Genomic DNA, 10,328 nt, shown 5'->3' on the forward strand with positions numbered 1-10,328 from the left:
GTTGCAGCTGCAGACCCTGGCCACTAGCGGCGTGGTGAGCAATGTGGAGCGTGAGCTCCTCCTCGTCCGAGGCGAAGGAGCTTGAGAGTCGGCAACCAACTTAGCTCAGTCGATCTCATCGGAAGCAATATCAGACCCGCTTCCGGCCATGACGGAGAGTGTGGGAGAGATTGGGAAGAGAAAGTATGAGACGGGAGTGGAGCGGAGAGGTTGAGAGGACTCGAGTGAGTGGGGTTTGGGCCACGTTTGCGGTGGCCGGTTAGATGGCTTTTTTCGATCTGGTCAGTGAGACAGTGACTGACAGGCCGCCCGGATGGTAGGGACGGCTACGGATGCCTGGTTGTAGATGCGAAAATCGGCATGCGAAAATCATGCATGCACACACCCGTGCATGCTTAAAACATTTCCTGACGCTCGATCACTCATGGGCAGCTTGGCGCCCACCATCTGCTACCAAACAACTAACGATTCCGTCTCTGCTTCCCGCTAAAAATATTATCACTTTCCACGTGGTCGCCGAAAACCGTTACATATGGGTCCCTGCCCCCTACGTACGTAGACCCCACACACACACACAATTCACTTTCGTTTCTCTCCGCTCCTGCGCTTCCACACAATTCGCGCGCGCCTCCGCTCTCCTCCCGCCATCGCTCCGGCGAGGAGTGAGGGCGGGCGCGATGACCCAGGCGGCGGCGGGTGTGATGGAGGAAGCGAAAAGAGGCGGCTGGGCGGTGCCGCTCGCCGTGCGGGAGCTCATCGCTGGCGGGGTCGCCGGTGGCGTTGCCAAGTGCGCCGTCGCGCCGCTCGAGCGCGTCAAGATCCTCCTCCAGGCACGTATTGCCAATCCTCTATCTCCACCACAATCCACCCTGGGCCGTTCCTGATTACTACGTTCTCAGAGGATGGGAAACGTCGTCAGTAACTTTTGATTGCTGAACTAGTGCTTGATCGCAAACCCTATTTATATGCTTAAGCTCCTAACAGTAATTTTGGTTGTATAATGATGAGATAAGCCAGCCAATATCAATTATTGAAATGAAAAAACTTTGTAAGGAAGAGGTCTCTGGGAGTACTAATATTTTCTTTCTTCTGGGAGGCGAATACTCACCGAGTTCCTGACATTTTTGCTTGTACACAACCACCTCCCTGCAACTTTGCATCGTAGTTGTCTAACCCTCATGCAGTTAAAATTTTCTGTTGCTGCTTTCAGACTAGTAGGGCGGAATTCCGTGGGTCTGGATTGGTTGGATCGTTTCGGACAATCTATCGGACAGAAGGTCCCTTCGGGTTTTACAGGTTTGTCACTTCTGAGTATACTAGTGAGTTGAACATGCTTTGCACGTGGGTTGTGAGATGTCGTTACAACACAATGTTGACAAGTACTCTAAGAAAACACAATTTTGACAAACAACTGACACTTACATATTATGTGCATAAAGTTCAAGATACAAATTTCTTACTAATGATAGCTAAATTTGTTGAGAAAGGAAAGCCTTTGCTGCATAGTGCTCCAGGACATGTATATAACACATTATATGTATGAACCTTAAGGATTATTTTGTTGGTATGAATATGCAAAGATAGTGTTGCGATATTTGGTTGAAATTGTCTTAAAAGATATATGTACTTTGAGAAATTGTTGATCAGAAGTCTTCTGCCTTGAGTAAAAGTTGACACGTAATCTCATAAATGGATACACTTTTATTCAAGCAGAAACTCTAATGAGGCAAGATCATGCATGAAAGATTCTAGAATAAATGAGAAGTGTGTAAAGATAGTATATGTGAAAATTACAAGGTTGTACTAAGTTTTGAATTATTAGAAACTTCTAGATAGTACACATGGCAGAATCTGATGTAATGGATAGGAAATCGAATGGTCAGCAACAATCGGATTTGCCGCCTATTGATCGTCGGATTGAGTTCATCCAACGATCCATATTCAAACTTATTCACACACTATATAATGGTATAGATATAGGTATAGATACGTAACAAATGTAGTCTAGCAGTACATACTTGTATAGTGAAAACGTAAGCTGACTTTTGAATTTCTTTTCTTAAGGGGCAATGGTGCCAGCGTTGCTAGGATTGTTCCTTATGCAGCTTTGCATTACATGGCATACGAAGAGTATCGCCGATGGATCATTCTTGGTTTTCCTAATGTTCAACAAGGGCCTGTTCTTGATCTAGTGGCTGGATCAATAGCTGGGGGAACAGCTGTCGTGTCCACATATCCGCTTGATCTGGTTCGCACGAAGTTGGCTTATCAGGTTAGCTATTTAGTTCTTGTATCCTTAACTGCAGAGGAAAACACTACTTGTCCAGTATGGTTCTAAAAGTTAGCTTTTGATGTATCACATCAACTTGCTCTCTGAAATAATATAACAGCAACGATTTTTGGTGATACTGATGTCTGATGCTGCTGTGTTTGAGTCGACTTGTCTAGCTACTAGTTTGCTGTTAGTCTTATATGAGTATTGACTCGTTTCGTTCAGTTTGTCGTACTGTACCTGTTCAATTCAGCACTAACGGATTAATACTCAGCTGCAGGTCAAAGGTGCAGTGAACCTCAGTTTAAGAGAATCTAAGCCCTCCGAACAGGTTTACTAAGGGATCCTTGATTGTTTGAAAATAATATACAGGCAAAATGGCTTGAAAGGCCTATACCGTGGCATGGGTATACTAATTTTTTATTTCAATATTTTGCTCAAGGCCAAGATTCTATTATTGGGACAAAAGTCTTTGTTGTTATTGCCAAGATTGAATTATGTTGCTATATTAACTGACTTATTGGTCTCCAGCTCCATCATTATATGGAATCTTTCCTTATTCCGGTCTTAAATTCTATTTCTATGAGAAGATGAAGACTCATGTTCCTGAAGAGCACAGAAGAGATATTATACCAAAACTTGCTTGTGGGTCAGTTGCTGGTTTGTTAGGACAGACAATAACGTATCCCCTTGATGTTGTTAGGCGGCAAATGCAGGTATAATTACATTCATTGTTTGTGGTTGTTAAACATCTTGGTTGTTCTAAAGAAGATTTTGATGCATCGATTTCAGGTTCAGGCGCTCTCGTCGTCCAACCTCGTGAAGGGGAAAGAAACATTTGGAAGCCTTGCTATGATAGTGAAACTGTTGGAATTTTGCTAGTAGGCCTTTGGCCCAAAGCCCAACTAAAATTCTGAAGTTCTCTTGGCCCATTCATGCACACATGTGAGTGGAGTGAGTGAGGCTAAAGTTTAGTCCCACATTGGAAGTTGAGAGAGAGTTGCACCTCTTTATAAGGTGAGCTCTTCTACCACTTGTATGAGCATGAGAAGAGGAGACCTACACGCGCGCTCCTCCTCGCTCGCCGCGCCGCGGGTTGTCTATATTTTTGTCGGACGTGGGGTTTACTCCCACGACCTACCCGGCCCGCAATATATAGTCAGGGCAGACGTTTACCCTAGCCGCCGCTTCGTATGGTTTCTCATCACCGTTCCAGATCATTGCGCCGCCAAGCTAGTCTTCTCCATCCCTCCTTCCGGCGTGCACCGCGAGAAGGGACAGCAGGCCTCCGGTACCCCGCCTCTCATGATCCTGTACGGGAGAGGGGCGATCAGGTTTTTGGGGAGCGCACTCGCGCGACTGCTGGCAGCGACGACTTCGCGAACGACGACTTCTTCCCTGACCTCGGCAACCTCATCCTCGACGACATGGGCGACAACATCAACGCCGGCGGTGCTGCACCCGCTGCACCGTATGTGATTCTATCCTTCCTGTTCGAGATCGTGGTAGAATTCATGTTTCTAGTATGTGCCCTAGATGTGATATGTTCATCTGCTATGCTAGTTCGCATGATTAGTTTAATCTCTGCTGCTGTGCTCATGATTTATATTCTGTTTATTCGGATTAAATCTCGTAGTAATTTGCTCATATTTCCTTCAATCCAAAAACCTAAATATAGGCAATTTACTCCGAGTGGTTTTGCTGCGCATCTGAAACCGCCTGCCTTTAAGGGGGCGCAATATAAGAGGTGGCGCACGAGAACAGTCTACTGGTTTCAGACCATGGACTGCTATGATGCCACCAAGGGCAAGCCTGAGGGCGATCTTAATCCAGCACAGCTGGAAGCTTTTGAGAAGATCGATACGCTCTTTAAAGGCGCTCTTCTGAGTGTTCTTAATGACTCCATTGTGGATTCGTATATGTCGTTTGACAACGGCAAGGACATGTGGGCTGCGCTCGAGGCCAAGTTTGGTGCCTCGGACGCCGGCAACGAGTTGTACGTCATGGAGCAATTCTATGACTACAAGATGACTGATGAGCGCCCTGTTGTACAGTAGGCTCATGAGATACAGTCGCTCGCAAAAGAACTTGAGTACTTCAAGTGTGTGTTACCGGACAAATTTGTTGCCGGAGGCATCATTGCCAAGCTTCCACCTTCGTGGAACAATTTTGCTACTTCCCTGAAACACAAGAGACAGGAGTTTTCCGTTGCGGATCTCATTGGTACTCTTGATGTTGAAGAGAAGGCGAGAGCAAAGGACACACGTGCTCGAGTTGCCGAGGGAGGTTCTAGTGCCCACATGGTACAGAAGAAGATCTCCCAGCCCAACAAGTACAAAAACAATAAGAACAAAACTCAGGGCAAAGGCAAGTTTGATACAAAGAACAAGCCATCACATTCTACCAACTTCAAGAAGAATTCTCATAAGAAGGGGAAGGGACTTTGCCATGTCTGCGGTGATCCTAATCACTGGGCTCCAAAGTGTCCTAACCGCTTTGAGGAGCGCGAACATGAGAAGAGCGGCAAGTCCGCTAATGTTGTCATCGGTGATACTGATATGAAGGAATCAGGGTACGATATTTTTCCTACCATCCTTTTAGTATTTCAATCCCCTGATTGGTTAATTGACACCGGTGCCAATGTACATGTTTGTGCTGACGCCTCCATGTTTTCTTCTTACCAGGCAACAGGGACTTCACCCGTGCTGATGGGGAACGGGTCACATGCCATTGTTCGAGGTGTTGGTATGGTCAATCTGAAGTTTACTTCGGGGAAGACTGTGCGTCTGAAGAACGTTCATCATGTGCCGTCCATTAATAAAAATCTCGTTAGCGGTTCCCGTTTATGTCGAGATGGTTTTAAGTTGGTTTTCTAATCCAATAAAGTTGTAATTTCTAAGTGTGGACAATTTGTTGGAAAAGGCTATGAGTGCGGAGGCTTGTTCCGCCTATCTTTGTCAGATATTTGCACTAAAGTTATTAATAATGTTTGCCACAATAATGAGTCTGATATTTGGCATTCACGACTCTGTCATATTAACTTTGGTTGCATGACGCGGTTAGCCAATATGAATTTAATTCCGAAAATCTCTACTGTCAAAGGCTCCAAGTGCCAAGTATGTGTGCAAGCTAAGCAACCTCGCAAGTCCCATAAGACTGCAGAGGCAAGAGACTTGGCGCCACTAGAGCTTATACATTCTGATCTTTGTGAGATGAATGGCGTGATGACAAAAGGTGGAAAGAGATACTTCATGACGTTGATTGATGACTCCACTAGATATTGTTATGTGTATCTTCTGAAATCAAAAGATGAGGCTTTGACTTTCTTTAAAAACTATAAAGCTGAGGCAGAGAACCAACTTGATCGAAAAATTAAACGGCTTAGGTCCGGTCGTGGTGGAGAGTATTTTTCTAATGAATTTGATCTGTTTTGTGCGGAACATGGTATAATCCATGAGAGGACGCCTCCCTACTCACCCCAGTCAAATGGGGTAGCCGAAAGAAAGAACCGAACTCTAACTGATATGGTTAACACCATGTTAGACACTTCGGGTCTATCCAAGGAATGGTGGGGGGAGGCGCTAATGACTGCGTGGCATGTCCTAAACCGAGTTCCCACAAAGCATAAGACCATGACTCCATTTGAGCAATGGGAAAGGAAAAGGTTGAAACTCTCTTACCTACGTACTTGGGGTTGTTTGGCGAAAGTCAATATACCAATTCCCAAGAAGCGCAAGCTTGGACCAAAAACCGTGGATTGTGTTCTTCTGGGCTATGCTTTTCATAGCATCGGCTATAGATTTTTGATAATAAAATCTGTGGTATCCGACATGCATGTTGGTACGATTATGGAATCAAATGATGCAACTTTCTTTGAGGACATATTTCCTATGAAGGATATGTCGAGTTCATCAAATCAGGAGATACCTACTCCATCTAGTGAGGAATTCACTGTAATTCCTGAACCCACCATTGCGATGGAACACGTTGAGAATCCTGTTGAGGGTAACAATGGAACTCCTATGAGGAGTAAGAGACAGAGGACTGCAAAGTCTTTTGGTGATGATTTCATTGTGTACCTCGTGGATGACACACCCAGGACTATTTCAGAAGCCTATGCATCTCCTGATGCTGACTACTGGAAGGAAGCTGTACGTAGCGAGATGGATTCCATCTTAGCTAACGGTACCTGGGAGATCACTGACCGTCCATATGGGTGCAAACCTGTAGGATGTAAGTGGGTGTTCAAGAAGAAGCTTAGACCTGATGGTACGATTGAAAAGTACAAGGCACGGCTTATGGCCAAGGGTTATACCCAGAAAGAAGGTGAAGACTTCTTTGATACTTACTCACCCGTGGCTAGACTGACCACAATTCGGGTGCTACTATCACTGGCTGCCTCACATGGTCTTCTCGTTCATCAAATGGACGTTAAGACAGCTTTCCTTAATGGAGAGTTGAAGGAGGAAATTTACATGGATCACCCAGATGGTTTTGTAGTACCTGGTCAGGAAGGAAAGGTGTGCAAGTTATTAAAGTCTTTATATGGCCTTAAACAAGCTCCTAAGGAGTGGCATGAGAAGTTCGAAAGAACATTAACTACTGCCGGCTTTGTAGTAAACGATGGTGACAAGTGCGTGTACTATCGCTAAGGTGGGGGCGAAGGAGTTATTCTTTGTCTGTATGTCGATGACATATTGATCTTTGGAACCAAACTTGATTTAATCAAGGAGGTTAAGGATTTCTTATCTCGCTGTTTTGAGATGAAGGATCTAGGAGTAGCTGATGTTATCTTAAACATCAAGCTGTTGAGAGATGAGAATGGTGGGATCACACTGCTTCAGTCTCATTATGTGGAAAAAGTCTTGAGTCATTTTGGGTATAGCGACTGCATGCCTTCTCCAACTCCATATGATGCTAGTGTGTTGCTTCGAAAGAATCGATGGATTGCTAGAGATCAACTGAGGTATTCTCAGATTATTAGCTCGCTTATGTATTTGGCGAGTGCCACGAGGCCTGACATCTCTTTTGCTGTGAGCAAGCTGAGTCGGTTTGTGTCAAAACCGGGAGATGATCATTGGCATGAGCTTGAGAGAGTTATGCGCTATTTGAAAGGCACCGCGAGCTATGGGATTCACTACACCGGGTATCCAAGGGTACTGGAGGGTTATAGTGACTCAAACTGGATATCTGATGCTGATGAGATTAAGGCCACAAGTGGTTATGTTTTTACACTTGGTGGTGGCACTGTTTCCTGGAAGTCTTGCAAGCAGACCATCTTAACGAGGTCAACTATGGAAGCAGAACTCACAGCATTAGACACTGCCACTGTTGAAGCAGAGTGGCTTCGTGAACTCTTGATGGACTTACCTATGGTTGAAAAACCAATACCCCCTATCCTGATGAACTGTGATAATCAAACTGTGATCGTCAAGATAAACAGTTCTAAGGACAATATGAAGTCCTCAAGGCATGTGAAGAGGAGACTAAAATCTGTCAAAAAATTGAGGAACTCCGGAGTTATTACGTTGGATTATATCCAAACATCGAAAAACTTGGCAGATCCCTTCACAAAGGGTCTATCACGTAATGTGATAGATAGTGCATCGATGGAGATGGGTTTGAGACCCACCGCATGAGTTATCCATAGTGGTAACCCACTCTATGTGATCGGAGATCCCGTGAAGTAGAAGTGGGAGACAAGCTGTTGGTCAGCTGGGAGGAGAGTATCCCTATATTAATTATCCCACTCCGTAAAGATGTAATACTCTCCTGATCTGTATGGCAGGTTGATAATTATCTTAATGTGTTCCAAGTGGCTTATTCGGGTAAGCAGAGATGTTGTCCTGCAGAACATCTTCTGAGGAACACACCTATATGAATTTGACTGTCAACGTCGCAGTCTGTGAGAATTGGGTGTTCTCTAATAAATTCATGAAAGGCCCTGGAGTATGACGTATACGCTCCACCCGCGGGGAAGCCTTGCGGCAGCCCAGTATCGGTCAAGAATTTGTGTGAAACTAGTTTCACAGAAAACTTGTAGTTCAAGGCATAGTCCACTATTCAAGTTGTGATCTAGTGTAGCAAAAATTTCTAAGTGGAAGTTCAACTTCACAGTCTCCACTAAGCACCGATATATGAAACAATGGTTTGGAAATAAATGATGAGATGTGCCAATGAGACTTTGTGGGGGATTGTTGGAATTTTGCTAGTAGGCCTTTGGCCCAAAAGCCAACTAAAATTCTGAAATTCTCTTGGCCCGTTCATGCACACATGTGATTGGAGTGAGTGAGGGTAAAGTTTAGTCCCACATTGGAAGTTGAGAGAGAGTTGCACCTCTTTATAAGGTGAGCTCTTCTACCACTTATATGAGCATGAGAAGAGGAGACCTACACGCGCGCTCCTCCTCCTCGCTCGCCTCGCCACGCCACGCCACGCCTCGCCACGACGCGCCGCGGGTTGCGGGATTGAGCCGAGCCGAGGATAGAGCTATGCACGTTGTCTATCCTAGTCAGGGCAGACGTCTACCCTAGCCGCCGCTTCGTATGGTTTCTCATCACCGTTCCAGATCATTGCGCCGCCAAGCTAGTCTTCTCCATCCCTCCTTCCGGCGTGCACCGCGAGAAGGGACGGCAGGCCTCCGGAACCCCGCCTCTCGTGATCCTGTACGGGAGAGGGGCGATCAGGTTTTTGGGGAGCGCACTCGCGCGACTGCTGGCAGCGACGACTTCGCGAACGATGACTTCTTCCCCGACCTTGGCAACCTCATCCTCGACGACATGGGCGACAACATCAACGGTGGCGGTGCTGCACCCGCTGCACCGTATGTGATTCTATCCTTCCTGTTCGAGATCGTGGTAGAATTCATGTTTCTAGTATGTGCCCTAGATGTGATATGTTCATCTGCTATGCTAGTTCGCATGATTAGTTTAATCTCTGCTGCTGTGGTCATGATTTATATTCTGTTTATTCGGATTAAATCTCGTAGTAATTTGCTCATATTTCCTTCAGAAACATCAAGGTTGGAAGCAACTGTTTTCAGGACTATCTATCTACTATTTGAAGGTGAGACACTTATAACACTAATTAGTAGTCATTAAAATGCCATGCTCTTTCCTGATGACCAATGTAGACATATGCGGCTAGAACACTGCAATTCCCATTTGTCGTCAATGATACTAATTATTAAAAATTAAAAAATACTAGCCTATAACTTCTTGAGTGTACTGTCATTCCAAATCTCCACAATCCTTTGTTCATTTTGCACTTATGCTGTTAAGTCAATTTAATAATCCACTATCTCAGATTTTCTTGGTTTGGAATATTTCATACGATTGTTGTTCCATCTATGTGATGATGTGATCACGCTTTAAGAAGTTCTAAATCGGAATATTCAGTGTCATGCTTAACAACTACCGATGGATACAGTTACGCACATTGCATGGGTAACATGCTTCTTCTTTTAGGTATAGTTTGTGTCCATGGTAAAAGCATAAATTTTCTTAATTTCTCCATTTTTACAGGTTGTCCCATCGGCAGCCCTAGGGCTTACTGTGTACGATTCCATGAGGGATTGGCTTAATGTTCCATCTAGAGAGCAAGTGCCTGTGGTTGTCCCTGTGTTATCAGAAGACGGAAGTGATGCTGCCCCTGTTCACTCCAGTTAGAACAAGTTACCATTTCTGGTGGTTCAACTTCTTCACTGCCTTAGTTAATATTCATAAGCATGTAGCATTGTATTCTTTCTTGGAGTGGTAACCCCAAAATTCTTACACTTGTCTAGAATAATACAAATAATAGTTCGACCTTCAATAAGCCCATAAGCAGCGCAGCTGCAGATGCCAAACCTAGGCTTGTATCAAGAGAAGTAGAAGTAGGAGTAGAATTCCACCCCGATCCTGTCAAAGAAAGGTAGATTTCCTTCCTGTCAAAAAGAACAAGTATAATTCGTTGCAAATTACTGATTCTTGTGGAAATTCACATTGTATAGATTCGGTATATATGATCGGATAGCTTGTACCAACACGCACTGGTGCAGAGACGTGCTCTACAAATA

The 10,328-nt window shown here is 44.8% G+C and overlaps 1 pseudogene; it reads left to right on the forward strand.

Moving 5' to 3' along the window:
* The first annotated feature begins 579 nt into the window (after positions 1-579).
* On the forward strand, positions 580-10,057 carry LOC119334427 (annotated as a pseudogene).
* The last annotated feature ends 271 nt before the right edge of the window (positions 10,058-10,328 follow it).

Source organism: Triticum dicoccoides, chromosome 7A (assembly GCF_002162155.2).
Source record: "Triticum dicoccoides isolate Atlit2015 ecotype Zavitan chromosome 7A, WEW_v2.0, whole genome shotgun sequence".
NCBI lineage: Eukaryota > Viridiplantae > Streptophyta > Magnoliopsida > Poales > Poaceae > Triticum > Triticum dicoccoides.